Source organism: Bos grunniens, chromosome 15 (assembly GCF_055505025.1).
Source record: "Bos grunniens cultivar Pamir isolate PY7600 chromosome 15, Bosgru_T2T1.0, whole genome shotgun sequence".
NCBI classification, from domain to species: domain Eukaryota; kingdom Metazoa; phylum Chordata; class Mammalia; order Artiodactyla; family Bovidae; genus Bos; species Bos grunniens.
In genome coordinates, this window is record NC_141179.1 from 4894043 (window position 1) to 4914579 (window position 20537).

General features: G+C 38.3%; 1 protein-coding gene across 8 annotated transcripts in view; it reads left to right on the forward strand.

Annotated features, from left to right (window-relative positions):
• The window catches only part of PDGFD (platelet derived growth factor D), a 280491-nt gene that overhangs the window by 132947 nt on the left and 127007 nt on the right, over nucleotides 1-20537 (forward strand). The window lies entirely within an intron of this gene.

A 20537-nucleotide genomic window follows, 5' to 3' on the forward strand; every position in this document is an offset into this window, starting at 1 on the left:
AGTACTTTCAGACGTGTTCAGCATACTGAGGGATTCAATGGAACAGAGGATGTCTCTCTAAAGATGAGACAGGTGGATGTTGAAGGATGAATATTTCCCATGTGAAAAGTGGGGAGAGTCACTCTAGACAAAAGGAACTGTATGCATAAAAGCAACAATTCATAACAAGGTCTGTTCTTTCCAGAGAAATGTGATACATTAAATGTAATAGGAGAAAAGTGTCCATGAATTTGAATGGCAGGCTGTGAAGCTGGAAAAAAATTCATTGGAACCAATTTATGAACAGCCGTATATGAACCCAAGGAATTTAAGCATTATCAATAAACAAGAATCCTCCCCTCCCCAACCCCACTCCAAAAAAAGGTGGGGGAAAAAAGAGAAAAGAAAGGAAATGGAAAGGATTTGAAGCAGGTCTTTGTGATATTTACTTGTTTTATTAATTAATTTAAGGAAGAGTTTTCTCACAACAAATGAAAGATGTAATTTGGCAGGAGGGTCAGCCTAGAGGTTTTCTCAATGGCTCAAAGAGGGAGCTGTTGCTGGAATATGAAAATGTAAGAGGCAGTGCAGAATTATAGTGTTTTCTAAGTAGAATGTGTTTACCCCGTTGGATGTGGGAGCAGAATTGTGTGGAAAATACAGAAGTTCTCTAAAACGAGAGACTGGTTAGAAATAAGTCATTACTTTGAACAGATCAGTGAGGTGAACCAGAAGAGACCAATTTGACATCAGTTCTGTAGGAAAGGACTTCCCTGGTGGCTCAGATGGCAAAGCACCTGCCTATAACGTGGGACATCGGGATTCGATGCCTGGGTTGGGAAGATCCCCTGCAGAAGGAAATGGCAACCCACTCCAGTATTCTTGCCTGGAGAATCCCATAGATGGAGGAGCCTGGTGGGCTGCACCCCAGGAGTTGCAAAGAGTCAGACACAACTAAGCCACTTCTCTTTCTTTCTTTGTGTAGGAAAAGGCAGGGTAAATACTACCCTGCCTCACACCCTGACCTGAGGGCACAGCCCCACTCCATGCCAGTCTCGAGACCCAAAGGCAGGGGTAACATGGTGCTTGAAGGCAATGGAGATCAGGTAGAAAGCCTAGAGTGCCAGTTGTTTTTCTTTGTGTTTCACTATATGTTTCCACTGTAGAGAGGTCGTGTCTTCCTAGCTTGGTCTTCCCAAGTGCACTTTTTTATGAGCCAGAAGAGAATTGACATCGTCTGCCTCATCCCCTCTCCTTACTTCAAGTCTTGTCAGAAGACCTGCCTTGTTACTTAGAGAAAGGCGTTACATCAGTCTGAAGAATTTGGAGAGGGGTTCTGTTTTTCATGTGTCTGTCTCAGGTGGAAGACTATATCTGCACTCATTGCTCTAATTATCCTAAGGTCTCATGCTCACATTCATTTACATTGAGAATGTGGGCCGAATGCCTCCTGTGTGTGGAGAACGTGCAAAGTTTTGGGGGTGCACATAAATAATGTTAAATACAAGCTGTGTTCTTAAAGGAACTTGGTCTAAAATAAAGGACATACATATACCTACACATTGGGAGTTAAAAATACCACAGAATCTGGCAGAACGTGAGACATATTAGTAGTATCTGTAGAACAAATGCAGAATATGGATAGGATTATTGGGCATGGAAGGCTTCCTGAAAGAGCTGAGTTTATGACAATGACAAGTTGGTCATGTGGGAGTAGGCTAGTGGGGAGAACAGGCCGAGAAGACTGCCTGATTCAAGAGCCTTTAGCTGGAAAGGCAGCACCTCATGACAAGGAGGACTTTACAAAATTCTAGGGGAAAAAACCTAGCATCATAATGTTCTTGTAGAAAATCATGAATTATTTAGAATTATCTTCTACTCTTTATGGAGATGGATGGCCCTTTGACCTAATAATAATAAGTTAATAAATATCTTCTGTGGTTCTTAGTGTCCAGATAAGCCCATCAGAGATCAGTAATGGTTTCTCCTAAGTTTAGGAACAACTGTAATGAAGATCCCCTAGAGAAGGGATAGGCTACCCACTCCAGCATTCCTGGTTTTCCCTGGTGGCTCAGAAGGCAAAGAATCTGCCTACAAAGTGGGAGACCTGGTTTAAGTCCCTGGGTTGGGAAGATCTCCTAGAGGAGGGCATGGCAACCCACTCCAGTATTCTTGCCTGGAGAATCCCCATGATAGAGGAGCCTGGTGGGCTACAGTCAGGGTTACAGAGTCAGACACGACTGAGCGACTAAGCACACACACACACATAATGTGAGGCATGTTCATATGCAAATTACTCTGCTAAGGAGCAGATGAGAAGTTAGTAGGCCTCACATTCCATATTCCTTTCCCCCTACCCAACCAGCTTTGAACTGTGGTTCTTAAAATATTGATAAGTCATGAAGGTAATACTAGGGTTTTGTTTTTTTAAGCAGTGAATAAAATTATTTTTGCAGAGTGTCTTTTTTTTTTTTTTAGCAAAACAAGTATTCAGAATTCATGTCAAAATCAGCCAGCATCTTTTTTCATGTTACCCTGCCTTGATACTGAATGTTATTAAATTTTTGTAGTATTTTTTATTACCTTGTAATTCTTTACTTTTGTTGGCATTTTGAATTTATGTGCTTTTTTACCTTTTACTGAGAACACACAGTGGAAAACAAAGAGATTCAAGGTCTGGCCAATTAACTGTCATCATTCTATAGATCACAGGCTGTCAGGATTGGCAGGGAGCCCTCAGATTCTGTGGTCCAGTCACTCACTCAGATCTTAAACCTCGGTTGCCAAATAGTCTGAAATCTGAAAAGATAAATACAGCCTCCTGTTTAGTACTTCAGTTTGTATCTTCTTTGATTTTTTTTTCATTTTACTCAATATTACTGGTGATTCAAATACTATATGTATAATTTTCTTACCTCAAAAATTTAATTAAAAACCTCTTCTAATTATGTAATAAACTGGGGAATAATCTGGAATATATAAAAATACTCATAAATGTAAAATATTTTAAAATCTATAATCCTTATTGCACAGATCGCTTGGAAATGGGAGCTCTGAATTATCTGGGTGTGCTTATCTGGGTAACTGAAGGTTATTGCAAGTTTTCTTTAGGAGATTTTGTGAAGTATAGTCCCTTACTTTTCTTCCCTGGTGAGTACAATGTAGGAACATAATTGAATCTTTCTTTGATAAGTGAGACTCCTGCAAGGTCTCAGGGCTATCACTCAGAAAATCAATTCTCATTGTATAGCCTAAATACCCATAAAATAGAAAAGATGACACTCATTTCATACTGACCAGTAAATAACCCCAAAATTATTTTTTGAAGTAAATCCATAATAGTACGTTTTATAATTTGCTTCTTTTAAAAAACATAATGCAGCAAAAATCCCAATGATTAATGGTTTCACTTACTACAGTGAGTTGATGTTTAAAGTACCATCTCTTGCTTTACAGAGCAAAATGTTTTCTATCTGAAACAATAACACAGCAACATGAGTGTCATTATGTAGTATATGTAATAATTAAGCAAATATATTAGTTTGCTATATTTTGTTTCCTTTAAATATATGCCTGGTGTTACTTTTAAAATACAGTGTAACTGAGACTTATTAAAACAGTTACATCATCACTTGAGACTTTCAATGCCATTTGAGGGAAGATATAGAATTTTTAAAGCTGTATTCATAGGCTGAGCAACTGAGTTTCCCACTGTTTTCATAGGTTAAACAACTAATTTTCCCATTTTCCTGTTTGCAATACAATATTGTGCCAGAACTGCCAGTAATGAATAACATTGATTTCTTCAGGAAGCTAATCATTTAATAGGTACATTAAAATGCTGTTCTGATGGAAGTTCAAGCTTTTATTAGTTTGTTTGGAGGTTTTCCCTAGTAAAAAGGCTTCGCATTACCCATTTTTGAAACCTAAAGACCGCAAGACCTCTTAAATACGTAAACAGATATATAATTGAAGAAACTCTGAGAAATTAGCATGCCTCAACCTGCTGGGAACTCAGCTAGTGGTTTTTCTTTATTGTAAGAAAAATCAAGAGTATGAAAAGAAGACCTACACATGCATTTGCACACATGGTACACACACATGCACATGCTTGGAGAGAAAGAGCAAGTGCACACTTGGTGAGAACATAGAGCAAGCGCACACTCAGTTAGAACACGTTTTCAATTATTTTGAGAATGCAATGAAGATGATGTCACTTTCCAACAGGGACTACTTTATCATGCCTTTATTTATTACTTTATTTTATAGCATACCATTTTAACATTTTATCATATAAAAAGATGCATTTTAAGGTATATACTGTGTATTGAAGGTAATATAATCTCTTGTTAACTTTTATTGTTTTCAATACATATACTTTCCAAGTCTACATACACATGTGTATATTTTCATTTTTAAGAAAATTTGCTGCTACAATTTTGTACTTTATGGTCCTTTTCAATGTGTTAAGAATATGAAAAAATATTCTGATCTATGGGATGCCCACCTTGTTTATTGAAGGTTTGAAGATTACTTATATTTTGTGATCAAGAATACACAGAAGAACTGTGCAAAAAAGATCTTTACGACCCAGATAATCATGATGGTGTGATTACTGACCTAGAGTCAGACATTCTGGAATGTGAAGTCAAGTGGGCCTTAGAAAGCATCACTACAAACAAAGCTAGTGGAGGTGATGGAATTCCAGTTGAGCTATTCCAAATCCTGAAAGATGATGCTGTGAAAGTACTGCACTCAATATGCCAGCAAATTTGGAAAACTCAGCAGTGGCCACAGGACTGGAAAAGGTCAGTTTTCATTCCAATCCCAAAGAAAGGCAATGCCAAAGAATGCTCAAACTATGGCACAATTGCACTCATCTCACACACTAGTAAAGTAATGCTCAAAATTCTCCAAGCCAGGCTTCAGCAATATGTGAACCATGAACTTCCTGATGTTCAAGCTGGTTTTAGAAAAGGCAGAGGAACCAGAGATCAAATTGCCAACATCCGCTGGATCATCGAAAAAGCAAGTGAGTTCCAGAAAAACATCTATTTCTGCTTTATTGACTATGCCAAAGCCTTTGACTGTGTGGATCACAATAAACTGTGGAAAAGTCTGAAAGAGATGGGAATACCAGACCACCTGATCTGCCTCTTGAGAAATTTGTATGCAGGTCAGGAAGCAACAGTTAGAACTGGACATGGAACAACAGACTGGTTCCAAATAGGAAAAGGAGTTCATCAAGGTTGTATATTGTCACCCTGTTTATTTAACTTATATGCAGAGTACATCATGAGAAATGCTGGACTGGAAGAAACACAAGCTGGAATCAAGATTGCCGGGAGAAATATCAATAACCTCAGATATGCAGATGACACCACCCTTATGGCAGAAAGTGAAGAGGAACTCTAAAGCCTCTTGATGAAAGTGAAAGTGGAGAGTGAAAAAGTTGGCTTAAAGCTCAACATTCAGAAAACGAAGATCATGGCATCCGGTCCCACCACTTCATGGCAAATAGATGGGGAAACAGTGGAAACAGTGTCAGACTTTATTTTTCTGGGCTCCAGAATCACTGCAGATGGTGATTGCAGCCATGAAATTAAAAGATGCTTACTTCTTGGAAGGAAAGTTATGACCAACCTAGATATTCAAAAGCAGAGACATTACTTTGCCAACAAAGGTTCGTCTACTCAAGGCTGTGATTTTTCTTGTGGTCATGTATGGATGTGAGAGTTGGACTGTGAAGAAGGCTGAGCACCGAAGAATTGATGCTTTTGAACTGTGGTGTTGGAGAAGACTCTTGAGAGTCCCTTGGACTGCAAGGAGATCCAACCAGTCCATTCTGACGGAGATCAGCCCTGGGATTTCTTTGGAAGGACTGATGCTAAAGCTGAAACTCCAGTACTTTGGCCACCTCATGCGAAGAGTTGACTCATTGAAAAGACTCTGATGCTGGGAGGGATTGGGGGCAGGAGGAGAAAGGGATGACAGAGGATGAGATGGCTGGATGGCATCACTGACTCGATGGACGTGAGTCTGAGTGAACTCCGGGAGTTGGTGATGGATAGGGAGGCCTGGCGTGCACGATTCATGTGGTCGCAAAGAGTCGGACATGACTGAGCAACTGATCTGATCTGATCTGACAGATTAAATAAAGTTAGTGTAATAAGTTAAAAACAGGATAAAAACAATTTATTAGTGTAACTTTGTGGGTTGATAGTTACTTGTCTTGAGACTTCCCAGGTGGCCCAGTGGTAAAGAATCTGTCTGCCAATGCAGGAGATATGGGTTCATCCCTGGGTTGAGAATATCCCCTAAAGAAGAACATGGCAACCCACTCCAGTATTCTTGCCCGGAAAATTCCATGGACAGGGGAGCCTGGTGGGCTACAATTCATGGTGCTGCAAAGAGTCAGACACAACTGAGCATACACACTTACTTTTCTTAAATTTCACTGTACCTTAGACAAGGAATGTTTTTATTTTCCTGTTTCTGCTGTGAGAATAATCATGTAAAACAAAATGTAACAGTAATGACAAATAGGGTCTTATGTTTTGAATTCAGTTGTGATTGAAGAAAATTATTCAAACTGTTATTGTTTATGCCTTTACAGTAACTTGTAATCAACTCGTCTCAAAAACAATGTCACTGTAGTTTAGAAATACTATTGGGATCTATTTATAAGTTCAAATACACTTTAATAGTTGTAATTTAGTTGTGATTTCTATGCTTTTTTGTTTTGTCCTTCCTATACAGTTAGTCCTAATTGGAAACCATGGAAATGTCTTCAGTCCAATTAGTTACAAAAAATATGTGTCTAGAAAGTTACAGATTTGTTTAGTTAGTTTTCTACCATTTGAAGATGAGCTCAGAAACATGTTAATAATTTCTCATAGTAAATATTTAATGACTACATCATATGAGCACGTCAGTGGACTTGGGGCTTTGAGGACACAGATGAATAGGACTCACTTTTCTCCAAAGAACAAGGTGGCTAGAAGGCCAGAGAAGACTCATGTATTTTGGATCATTTTATATAACAGGATGTAGTAGAAGTTGTAATAGATGTGTGAATAAAATGCTGTGCATGCTCAGAGAAGACAAAGGTTACTTGTTTGAATGAGGGGTACAAGGAGTGAGTAGGAATATGTAGAAAGCTCACTGGTGAAATTGCTCCTGAATTCAACTTGAAACATGACTTGGTCACAGCCATAGTTAAATTTTACCCAGCTGACTTTGGAGGAATAATGCTTTGCTCAATGTGTCATAGCATGAACGTGAAAAGAAAGTGAAGTCACTCAGTCATGTCTGACTCTTTGCGACCCCATGGACTGTAGCCTATGGGGCTCCTCCATCCATGGAATTTTCCAGGCAAGAATACTGGAGTGGGTTGCCCTTTCCTTCTCCAGGAGTATCATAGCATACACTTGACTTTTTTCTCCTCTAACACACATGCATTTTGCTGTTCATTGTTTCCCCTTGTAGATGGTATTAATGGAAGGATACAGTAGGACGTTAGGACTGGTGCAGGGAAGGAATAATAGTCTAGCTTTCTCCCCAACCCTAGCGTTCACAAAGGCACCCGCACAAACAAACAGAATGAATGTCCGTGTTTGTTTCTGTATAGAGCCTGGCTGGTTGAGCTAACAGTCAGTCTTTATCATGAGGAAAAGCCAATGCAGTTCCTGGGTTGACATCTGCATAGATCCTTTTCTTCCTCTGCTTTAGAGTTAGTGAAGATTCTTTCAATATTTTGACATTGTGTTGCCTCTCAGTCTTAGTTTATGTTACTATCTAGCCTGTAGAGATATTTCATTAGGAAATGTGTAGCAGCTGCATTGCTGCTGCTAAGTCACTTCAGTTGTGTCCGACTCTGTGGGACCCCATAGATGGCAGCCCACCAGTCTCTGCCATCCCTGGGATTCTCCAGGCAAGAACACTGGAGTGGGCTGCCATTTCCTTCTCCAATGCATGAATTAGGAATTTCCAAATGTCCTTGTAAGTGCTTTTAATGTAGATGCATATAATTAGTTAATATTATAGTTTAATTTTTTAAATGTCTTGATGCTATACACATACATGGATAATATAGTGCAAACTGTTCTGAAAGTAGCCAGTTTCTGCATTGTCCACATATATTCATTCTGATACATGAAACATCTAACTCTCCAGTACATGCAGGCAGTCCCAGTAGGAAAGATCTGAAGATGCCTCCAGTCAACAGCCATGCCACCCCAAAAGCTAGCTGTGTAGCAGGTCACTTCATTTATCATGACCTTCTGGGCCAGATTGACTGGATGCATGTTTCCTGTTAGGACAGAAGTATATGGTAAAGATCTCAAATAAATAAAGAAGCCCATTGTACCACAATTGGATATTTTATGAATTATATGCTTGATAGGTTTCTACAACTGTCTTAGAAAAAATTTCTAGGTTGTTGTTTATGTAGCTTTCTCTATTCTAAACAGCAGCTGAGTTAATTGATCACCATGGTAATTAGCACAGCTGAAGCCCATCTGTCTATAGAATTTAATTGTATTCCAACCATGAAAACGAGAAAGTCTGACAAACAAAAGCTTCAATTAAAAAAAAATAGCAAATAAAAGAGAAATCAGCTCACCTATTTTTCCCAGATAAATTAAATTTAGCAGGTTAGCTACAAGAAGACTTCTTTCTTAGGCCATCTAAATGATGTCAGGCTCAGAGAATCTCTCTCCTTATTATCAGAATGGTTTGGAGGTGTTACCGTCCCCCTGGGCTCTTTCTCTGTTTTGAGAGACGTGAAGCTCCCAGCCCTGTCCTCTATTCCGTTTTCATTTCCATTCCACTTAGGAATATTCTGTTTCGCTCAGCTCATAAAATGTGTTTAACTGCTGATATGCTTTTGTTTACTCATATGTTGGTAAAGTATGTCAGTGCTGCTTATTCACAGAGCACGAACAGTCTCTCTTTGGAACCCTCCAAAGGACGTGAACCGATCAGAAAAACCACATACCCTGGCTTTCCAAATAAGAGACCCAATTTCAGATGCTGAAAGGAAAAAAGATCAGATCATTGATTTTTCTTTTTCTTTACAAACTGTACGTGAAGTGAAACAGAAAGTTCTGTGGCAACCCTAACTAAATTGTTTTTCAGGCTTATTTTTCTGTATTTCCTTATTTTTCTTCAAAACAACTTAAATTACTATTAATCTTGAACAAAGACATGGTTTGATTTCATGTTCTTACTGTAGTACGTTTCATCTGGAATGTAGAATTGTGGTGGGCCCTTCATGCCTGTGGCTAAGAGACACTAGACCAAATGTTCCAAGGATAACTCATAAATTACTGCTTATACAACATGAAATATACTGACATTAGATTGACATCAAAGAGTGGATCCCCACTGAAATCATGGTTGCTGATATTAAAGTTGAACTCTCAGATTATGTCTTTGTAGAAAAATTTAAATCGAGGAGGATCGTAAACTCCTGAATTTGCAGTAAACCAGCCTGAATAAACAAGCAATGACAATTGCAGGTAGGAGGTATACTTCGCGTTTGTTAGAATGGATATGTAGCCAATTTATCTAGGAGTTAGCATCAGGTCTCTATGTTCTTTTTTATAGTCTTAAGTAGATCGTTTCTTTATGGTATTGAATTCTTCATCTAAAATATCTGAGATCATCCTGGATATAAGATACCTTAATGAAAGAAAAAGAATTTATCTTATAATAAAATAGGCTCTCTGTGAATCACTTCTTACAAACAAGGCTGCAAGCTCTTTTCTTTGAAAATATTAACTCATTCTTCCTGTGACCAAAAAACATCAAAACACAAGCATTTAAAAAAAACTAGTATCAAAAATTTAATCAAGTTATGTTATTCTATCCTTTTATAAAGCAACAGTATTCTATACATTGGGTAGTAGTCACACACACACACTCACAAACTGGGTTGGATACACAGTAAGATAGAAAGCCTTTACTTTCTTTGAAGTAAAGAAACCAGGGCTTATGCTCATTGGATTTGTCACATTCTCTGAATGTCCTTGGACAAAGTATCTATTTCTCTGAGCCTCAATATCCTCATAGAAAATGGGGATGATGGCAATGATCTCTTTTCCATAGGATTTTGGTGTGGGCTTAATGGATAACTTGAATTTGTCCTGTAAATAGAAAAACATTCTACCAAGGTTATCTTTCCCTCAATGAGTAGAAGCAATACTTAACAACCCAGAAAAGTCAAGGAGAATGGAATTTATATATCCTGAAGATGATATGCAGATTAATTTTAACTGCTAAATGACTCGAACTGGGTGCTGTTGTGCTTTTAGAACCATCCCTACTCTCTTCAACTTGCACTCTAGGCTTCCCACGGTAGTAGCAAGAGTCTGTCACTAGCCTGTTTAAAAATCCCAAAAAGTAACCTTTAAGAGTTGAAAATAAATCCATTCAGAGTTCTTTATTTCAACAACTTATTCACTGTCATTTTGAACCAAAGCAGTCTGTGAGCTGTTCTTGCAGGTTAAAGGAAGTAGACAATGAGCATCTGCTTGTAAGGTGCTTACAGAATTATTTAGCAGACAGAACATATGAAAAGACAATCCATTCACCATAATTGAAAGGGTTGCAAATTAAGTCTAGTTAGTAGGCAACCAAATTGTTGAGGTGGATGCCAAGAGTATGCTTTTTCCCATAAATTACAACTTGGAATTATTATTGTGGAAGGTCATGTGTTAGATGGAACAGTAAAGAGAGCTTCATTCCACATACCTTCTTTAAAGGCCTTTTTTAAAAAACCAAACCCTTAATGCAGTTTACAGAGCTAAGCAAATCAACACTCAGGGTGAATGCCCAGAGTCATTTGGACTGAAGAGTAGAACCATGAGGCCATGAGGTTTGCAAACCTAGGTGTCTCCTCAGGACAGTTGATTGCCGCCTTCTAAAAGTTCCCTTGAAGAACCTGCTGTTTGACAGTGGTCATTGGCCCTCTGGCCATGAAACAGCAGATACAGTCTCTCAGAGCAAATCCTTTTGATGGTGCACCTCAATAGTTAAAAAGAATTAGCAAGAAACTTTTATCACATTCTCCATATGTGTATATATATTTATAAACTATATATAGTACTATATAACTTTATAAAATATTAAAGGGATAGATATTTTAAATTGATCTACTACTTGTTGTCTACACTCACCCATGCATCTTGAAGTGTAAGAACTTTACTTTTGAGACTTTCAGAAAATAATTAAGTCTCTGATGCTTTGAATATACCCAAGGAGCAGGCTTCCTTTCAGGTTGGCATAGGTTAGGAGCAAAACAGGAAGGCAAGAACGCAAAGAAAGCCTAGTCTTAAGAGAGATTGCAGAGAATCACGTATGTAATGCCACTTCATGGGCTGAGACCAACCTCTCCTAAGACAGTGACCAGCAGGTAGAGGTCAGGAGAAGACAATGTGGCAGCCACAGCCCTTAAGTCAGGAGCAACTGGAACACAGCTCTGCCTGTCCTAGTTTTCCCACCTCCTCTACTGACTTTGGGGGCAAAAAGGCAAAGGATACTTGAAAGCTACTATAGAGACTCCATGTGGGAAGTGACAGATAATGATTCAAGAGAAAAGAGAGAGATGAGGAGGGCAGATTCTGAAAGTCTTTACCTTTGCTGCTCAGTGGCTGGGAAAGTTTACCAGTGCTTTAGAGTGAAGCGAGTTCGGTCCCTGGGCTGGGAAGATCCCCTGGAGGAGGACACAGCAACCTACTCCAGTATTCTTGCCTGGAGAATCCCTGGGACAGAGGAGACTGGCAGACTACAGTCCATAGGATAACAAAAAGTCAAACACAACTGAAGCAATTTAGCAGGCTTGCACGCACTGCTGAATAAACAGAAGCTGTGATTTTGTGATGCTTGTCCTTTTGAACATACTGCTGCAGCTCCAGCTCATGGGATTTCGTGGATAAATGCCCCAGATTCTCCATCTTTCTGTGGGGCAACTCTGAAGTATGTTCTTCAGGCTTCCTCAGAGGGTTTGAACTGCAGTGGCCCATGGCAATGATGTGTTCACTAGATTTTCTCCCTTCCTTGTCCGAGTATAACCAATTCTCACTTGTGCCTCCTGGAATACGCTCCCAGATAAAGACTGTCTGCACCCATAATCTTGCCTCAGTGTTAAAGTCCAAGGAGAAACAACCGTAAATTAATATGAGCTGGGGGATTGGTGGTGGTTAAATATTTATCTCTTAAATTCTCTGTGGTTTTATTTCAGCCATTTCTTCCAGATTCTCAAAAAAATCCAAGTACATTTTACAAAAATATAAACACCATGGACTTACACCTTACATCATCGGGTCAAAATCTTGCTTTCTGGATCTGGGTTCAATGTGGACGTGGAGTTGTTACTATTTCTACATGTTCTGTAATGGTGTTATCAATTGTTGCTTAAATTGTCTGATTCAGATTCAGAAGTGCTCTGTCAGTTTTATCTATTTGGTAATTACAGTATATAATAAAATGTAGACAGTTGACGTAAGTCTTAAGGGCATGCACTGCCCATGTACTGAGATTCAATTCCCCACTTTGAGGCTTTTACTTCTGTGCATGCATTTATTTATATTTTAAACAAGAGTCTTAGTGTTGATATCTTGTTGACTCCTGAGAAGCACACCTGGCATTGGTTTGTGGGCTTATTTTTAAGCATCGATCACATTATGATACTTGACCAAGGATGTGTTCCATATTCTACTTGCAAATCCTTGAGATCAGTTCTTCAGTAGAGATTATACAGATTTGATACCTATGTTTGCAAATTGGTAATTTGAATGCACATTTTTGACAGAGGTCTTATGTGTATTTCTCGTTGTTTTGACAATATTAGCAAACATTAGAGACAATGATTAAGTATCAGTTATTTGTATGCAATCCAGGAGACTTCCTGTGGTTCTTTGAAGAAAATTCATATTCTCTGACCAATTTGTTCTACATTTGAAATATGGATACAATAGCAGCATGATAGGTAATGAATAAAAGTATTGTTTCTTTTGTGTTTGTATCATATTATCATGTTCAAATGTATTCTTAAAGCATATACTTGAAAATACTATTTTGATTTAGCTATTTTTTTCAAGTCCATGTTTTTCTAGTTTTTTTTTTCTTTTTTTTTAATTTTATTTTATTTAACTTTACAATATTGTATTGGTTTTGAAGGTACATTTGAGATAATATTAACACTTGTCACAAGTTTGTACAATCTTAGGTTAGCAATATTTGTATAAAACATGCCTAGTGTGGTAATTTCACTCTGAATATGGCTTTTAGATATAACAGGAAAATCATTTCAAAGAGAATTTCTGCAGTAAATGTATAAGTTGTAATAGGCATTTAGCCAACATATAAAATTTTATTTGAATGTCCATAGTGGCTATACTCATTTGTTGTTGAAAAAGAAATGCTGAGTATCTGTTTAGCACATCTCTAGATCATTTTATATAATCTCTGGTCTATGGCTACATAATATGTTTCAAGGAAAAGATATGTAACATTTCTTAACAGTGAATTGTCTTTATATAATATTAAGACTAGACATTAGGAGAAATTTTGAAATTTACCAAGAATGAATCAGTAGTGTGCTTTTTTGTTTTTAAAAAAACAGAGCTATTGATTAAAGAATAGTGTCATCTTTTTCCCCTTGTACTCAAATTCAACACTTCTTAAATATTCCCCAAGAGGTAGGAGCATTTCTAGAATGATTATATATCTATCTTAGGTGAGTTGAGTGAGATGAAAGAAACTTTGCTTAATTGAAAAAGGATGATTGGATATGTTGAGATCAAGAGCTTCCTGAAAAGACAGGATTCTGTTTGAAATGCATTAGAACAAAGAAGTTTGTAGTTCAGAAAGATGTAAATAAAACACTGCTCCGAAGACATTTTTGTTGCTTACTTGCAGCTGTTATTTACTTGAGATTTTGGTTATTTAAGTATACTTTATTCCAGAAGATATTCAAGATCATAGTTGTGGCAGATTTTTAATTACATACAAAGCTATACTACGTGGAACATTTCACCCTGGGGAACACCCCAGAATGGCTGGAGCCACTTTATTAAGTGAGCTGCTGCAGTTTTCTCTGGTTGCTAAATCAAAGGTTTTATTTATTTACTTATGTTTTATTCCTTTGGGCAATAGTTGCTCCATAGTTTTCATTTTTGACTAACTGGATGTACAAACAAATAAACCTTTGAAGAAATAAAAAAAGTTTTTACATTTTTATATAGTTATTACCCAAATAGTATTGAATAGTATACAGGAAACTTTAACAACAAAAATGGCCTGTAAATTCAGTGTGTGTGTACATACCTAAATTTACCTAAATACTTGATAAGGTTCAGATATATACACTACATTTAGCTTAACATTATAAAAACAAAAACCTAGACAAAATATTGTTTCACATTTTTAAAAATCTTAAGGTCATATTTTTCTTTACTTGTGGAGTGGTCAGAGCCATCTGTTTTGGAAATTGATTTAGGAAATTGGAGGGGTAAAATCTATTTCATTCTCAGTGCTACAGAAAGTATATGTTATTATAATATCACACTCTAAACAATAATTATGAAAGCAATTTCTATAAGCAGTCCTGTTTTTCAGTCTATTCGAAGAAGCTACATAAATTAATGCAGTTGTCTCTCTCAGCTATTGAGTCCAGCTATCCATTTTGGACATGGCATCCATTAAGTTAGAACTTGAAAGAAAAATACAAAGAACAGTAGTAAGTCAGCTGAATCTTATTTAGAGTGGCTGTTTTAAGGAAGCAAACTGAAGATGACTGTAACTTTATATATGTCTATTATTAGCTGAAATTTTTTCTTCAGTAAGTGGTTGAGGTCTGTTATATTTCAGTTCAAAACATTCTTCTTTCATTAACAGATTTCCGGTCTTTGTGCATTACATTCTGTTTTTGTTCCTTGCTATATTCACTGGGGAAGAAAATAAGGAAGAATGCTCCTTCCTTGTATCAGAGCCCTGACAGGGATCCTCAGAACTTGTGAAATCAGAAGTTTTTAGAATCTGTTGAATGAGCTACTCATAAACATAGTCATTAATACCTTTTCTACTCACACTGTGAGTATACCCTTTCCAACACTGTTCATCTCGGCAGCCCTCCTCCACCTTGACTCTTAAAAGTTTCCCTCTGTATAGACATTAAATAGCTATTTGCAGAATAATCTGTGTAATAACTGTCCCAAAACTCAGCAACTTAAAACAAAAATTATTTATTTTCGTTCGTGTGTCTGGGGTCAGATGTATCTTGACATACATAGACTAAGCTTGTATGGTGTTTACCCCCTAAGCCTCTCTGCAGAATAATCTGTGTAATAACTGTCCCAAAACTCGGCAGCTTAAAACAAAAATTATTTATTTTCGTTCGTGTGTCTGGGATCAGATGTATCTTGACATACATAGACTAAGCTTGTATGGTGTTTACCCCTCTCAGCCTTGGTAGCCTAACAGGCTACCAGGTACATGTGTTTCTTCAGGAAGTAGCAGAAGCAGAGATGGCTGAATAGAAATAAAGTCAAAAGTGAAAGTGAAGTCGTGTCCAGTAGACTCCCCCATCCATGGAATTTTCCAGGCAAGAGTACTGGAGTGGGTTGTCATTTCCTTCTCCAGGAGATCTTCCCCACTCAGGGATCGAACCTGGGTCTCCTGCATTGCAAGCAGATGCTTTTACCATCTGAGCCACAAGAGAAGCCCCCAAACAGAAACAAAGGATGACTCCTAAGGCCTAGTTCAGAATCAGCACACCAGCATGTCTTCCTGAATTCTACCATCTCAGTCAAGTCATATTCCCAAATGTAGTATAAATGGGACAGTAAAATGAAGCAGTTGACTGAAGAGCAGGGATCCCCACCCGGTTGGTCCTTAACCTGTTAGGAAGCAGGCCGCACAGCAGGAAGTCAGTGGCAGGCTAGTGAGTGAATGTTCACCAGTTGCTTCCATCACTCACATTACCTGCTGAACACACCCCCACCCCCCACTTCCATCTGTACAAAAAGTGTCTTCCATGAAACCAGTCCCTGGTGCCAAAGGGCTGGGACTGTTGCAGAGCACTCCAAGTAATTTAGGCTAGTGATTCTATACGTCAGACTTCAGAGAATCAATCTAGTTTTAGGTTTCCCTGGACCAGTGCAGCTCAAATGTGATCCACGGACCTGCTGCCATTCCAGGAAACCTTTGTTCATAGTTTATGCTTGGTGTAGATTAACTGTGGCCCTGAGTACATTGTTTAGTTTGGTAAAATTGTTTTTTTAAATAGCAAGACATTTTTGACAAGGGAAGCAGTATGTTGATTTTCAACCAAGTTCAGGCTCCTCATCACATAGCAGACAAGCACTCTGAATAGCCTTGCTTATACTTGTTTGGAAAAATGAATCCCTTAATCTAAGATTTTGATTCTTCCACTAATTATAGATCCAGAACTGAAGTTAAAACATAATGAATTCAACACCTATATATTGGCATTGATGGTCGTATCTTTTTAAAACTATTCCATTAATGATACAAATGCATGCATGAAATAATATAATATTAGGATAGATATGAAACTTGACAGTTATGTGAAGGCATAAGAAAAAGTGAGTTTAAAATATGACCATATCCTAAGCTCTTAAAATATAGTCATTTTTCTAGATCTAAATCGAAAAATATGCTTTCAATTGCCTTTTCAACATATTCTAGAAACATTTATTGTGTTTCCTGATTTTGTATAAGGTACCTATCAGAATACAGCTGTGATATAATAAAATGTGAAGTGAAAGTCGCTCAGTCATGTCTGACTCTTTGTGACCCCATGGACTATACAATCCATGGAATTCTCCAGGCCAGAGCCACTCCCTTCTCCAGGGGATCTCCCCAACCCAGGGGTTGAACCCAAGTCTCCCACGTTGCAGGCAGATTCTTTACTTATATACTTTGTCATAGATATGATCTCATTCATATTATTGAAATATTTTTCCATTCTTTAATTTTAATTTAGGAGCTATCAGTAAATCATTTGTAATATCCCTGGGAGGTTAAATGGATAAAGTAAGTTCATACTTTATGAGGTTTATATTTTCAGTGTTATATCAACAGTCACAGTTATCTCAGACTTATTAGGAAAAAAATTAATGAAATAGTTCTGGGGCCTAACATTCCTAAAAATTGTGTCAAAAAAAAGTCAGATTTAAAATATTAAGTGTATATCTCCATCTCTACATTTTATTACATATGTTACTTCTTCTCTTTGAAGTAATAAATTGGACTGTGCTTCACCACCCTCCAAATTCCTAAAATGTTTGATGCCTAGAAATCATTGTTTGTTTACTTCTTGATGTTATTACTCTGTGTGTCAGTTTAACTAAGTGGTTTTTCTTTCATTTCTGGTTTAGATTTCATAAAGCATTGCTGTATGTCTTTTAGCTTATTAGTTTGCTTGTTTGTGGTCCTTGGAATCCTGTAGACAATGGCCTACTATTTCCAGACTAAGAAACTGTCACTTTAGATTAGGTAATCTCCTCAAGGCACACAGCTAGAAGGTAGTACAGAACACTCCCTTCAAACACATTTATTGAAAGCTCATTCACTTTATCCCTTTAACAGTTAAGTTCAGTCACTCAGTTGTGTCTGACTCTTTGCGACCCCATGGACTGCAGCATGCCAGGCCTCCCTGTCCATCACCAACTCCCAGAGTTTACCCAAACTCATGTCCTTTGAGTCAGTGATACCATCTAACCATCTCATCCACTGTCATACCCTTCTCCTTCTGCCTTCAATCTTTCCCAGCATCAGGGTCTTTTCCAGTGAGTCAGCTCTTAGTATCACATGGCCAAAGTATTAGAGTTTCAGCTTCAACATCAGTCCTTCCAATGAACATTCAGGACTGATCTCCTTTAGAATGGCCTGGTTGGATCTCCTGGCACATAGAGGTGGCAAATATAACATGTGTATGATCATTTATCCCTCTTTCATACTCAGGGTTTAGTTCAGTTTACTCGCTGAGTCGTGTCTGACTCTTTGTGACCCCATGAATTGCAGCACGCCAGGCCTCCCTGTCCATCACCAACTCCTGGAGTTCACCCAAACTCATGTTCATCGAATCGGTGATGACATCCAGCCATCTCTGTCATCCCCTTCTCCTCCTGCCCCCAAACCCTCCCAGCATCAGAGTCTTTTCCAATGAGTCAACTATTCACATGAGGTGGCCAAAGTATTGGAGTTTCAGCTTTAGCATCAGTCCTTCCAAAGAACAACCAGGACTGATTTCCTTTAGAATGGACTGGTTGGATCTCCTTGCAGTCCAAGGGACTCTCAAGAGTCTTCTCCAACACCACAGTTCAAAAGCATCAATTCTTTCGTGCTCAGCTTTCTTCACAGTCCAACTCTCACATCCATACATGACCACTGGAAAAACCATAGCCTTGACTAGATGGATCTTTGTTGGCAAAGTAATGTCTCTGCTTTTGAATATGCTATCTAGGTTGGTCATAACTTTCCTTCCAAGGAGCAAGTGTCTTTTAATTTCATGGCTGCAGTCACCATCTGCAGTGATTTTGGAGCCCAGAAAAATAAAGTCTGACACTGTTTCCACTGTTTCCCCATCTATTTGCCATGAAGTGATGGGACCATTTGCCATGATCTTCGTTTTCTGAATGTTGAGCTTTAAGCCAACTTTTTCCACTCTCCTCTTTCACTTTCATCAAGAGACTCTTTACTTCCTCTTAGCATTCTGCCATAAGGGTGGTGTCATCTGCATATCTGAGGTTATTGATATTTCTCCTGGCAATCTTGATTCCAGCTTGTGCTTCTTTCAGCCCAGCATTTCTCATGATGTACTCTGCATAGAAGTTAAATAAGCAGGGTGACAATATACAGCCTTGACATACTCCTTTTCCTATTTGGAACCAGTCTGTTGTTCCATGCCCAGTTCTAACTACTATTGCTTCCTGACCTGCATAGAGGTTTCTCAAGAGGCAAGTCAGGTGGTTTAATATGCCCATCTCCTTCAGAATTTTCCACAGTTTATTGTGATGCACACAGTCAAAGGCTTTGGCATAGTCAATAAAGCAGAAATAGATGTTTTTCTGGAACTCTCTTGCTTTTTCCATGATCCAGCTGATGTTGGCAATTTGATTTCTGGTTCCTCTGCCTTTTCTAAAACCAGCTTGAACATCTGGAAGTTCACAGTTCACGTATTGCAGAAGCCTGGATTGAAGAATTTTGAGCATTACTTTACTAGCTTGTGAGATGAGTGCAATTGTGTGGTAGTTTGAGCATTATTTGGCATTGCCTTTCTTTCGGATTGGAATGAAAACTGACCCTTTCCAGTCCTGTGGCCACTGCTGCGTTTTCCAAATTTGCTGGCATATTGAGTGCAGCACTTTCACAGCATCATCTTTCAGGATTTGAAATAGCTTAACTGGAATTCCATCACCTCGACTAGCTTTGTTTGTAGTGACGCTTTCTAGGACCCACTTGACTTCACATTCCAGGATGTCTGGCTCTAGGTGAGCAGTCACACCATCGTGATTATCTTGGTCGTGAAGATCTTTTTTGTACAGTTCTTCTGTGTATTCTTGCCATCTCTTCTTAATATCTTCTGCTTCTGTCAGGTCCATAACATTTCTGTCCTTTAACGAGCCCATCTCTGCAAATAATATTTCCTTGGTGTCTCTAATTTTCTTGAAGAGATCTCTAGTCTTTCCCATTCTGTGGTTTTCCTCTATTTCTTTGCATTCATCACTGCGGAAGGCTTTCTTATCTCTCCTTGCTATTCTTTGGAACTCTGCATTCAAATGCTTATATCTTTCCTGTTCTCCTTTGCTTTTGGCTTCTCTTCTTTTCACAGCTATTTGTAAGGACTCCCCAAACAGCCATTTTGCTTTTTTGCATTTCTTTTCCATGGGGATGTTCTTGATCCCTGTCTGCTGTACAGTGTCACAAACCTCAGTCCATAGTTCATCAGGCACTCTATCTATCAGATCTAGTCCCTTAAATCTATTTCTCACTTCAACTGTATAATCATAAGGAATTTGATTTAGGTCATACCTGAATGGTCTAGTGGTTTTCCCTACTTTCTTCAATTTAAGTCTGAATTTGGCAATAAGGAGTTCATGGTCTGAGCCACAGTCAGCTCCCAGTCTTGTTTTGGTTGACTGTATACAGCTTCTCCATCTTTGGCTGCAAAGAATATAATCAATCTGATTTCAGTGTTGACCATCTGGTGATGTCCATGTGTAGAGTCTTCTCTTGTGTTGTTGGAACACCAGTGTGTTCTCTTGGCTAAACTCTATTAGCCTTTGCCCTGCTTCATTCTGTATTCGAAGGCCAAATTTGCCTGTTACCCCAGGTGTTTCTTAACTTCCTACTTTTGCATTCCAGTCCCCTATAATGAAAAGGACATCTTTTTTGGGTGTTAGTTCTAGAAGGTCTTGAAGGCCTTCATAGAATCATTCAACTTCAGCTTCTTCAGCATTACTGGTTGGGGCATAGACTTGGATTACCGTGATATTGAATGGTTTGCCTTGGAAACAAACAGAGATCAT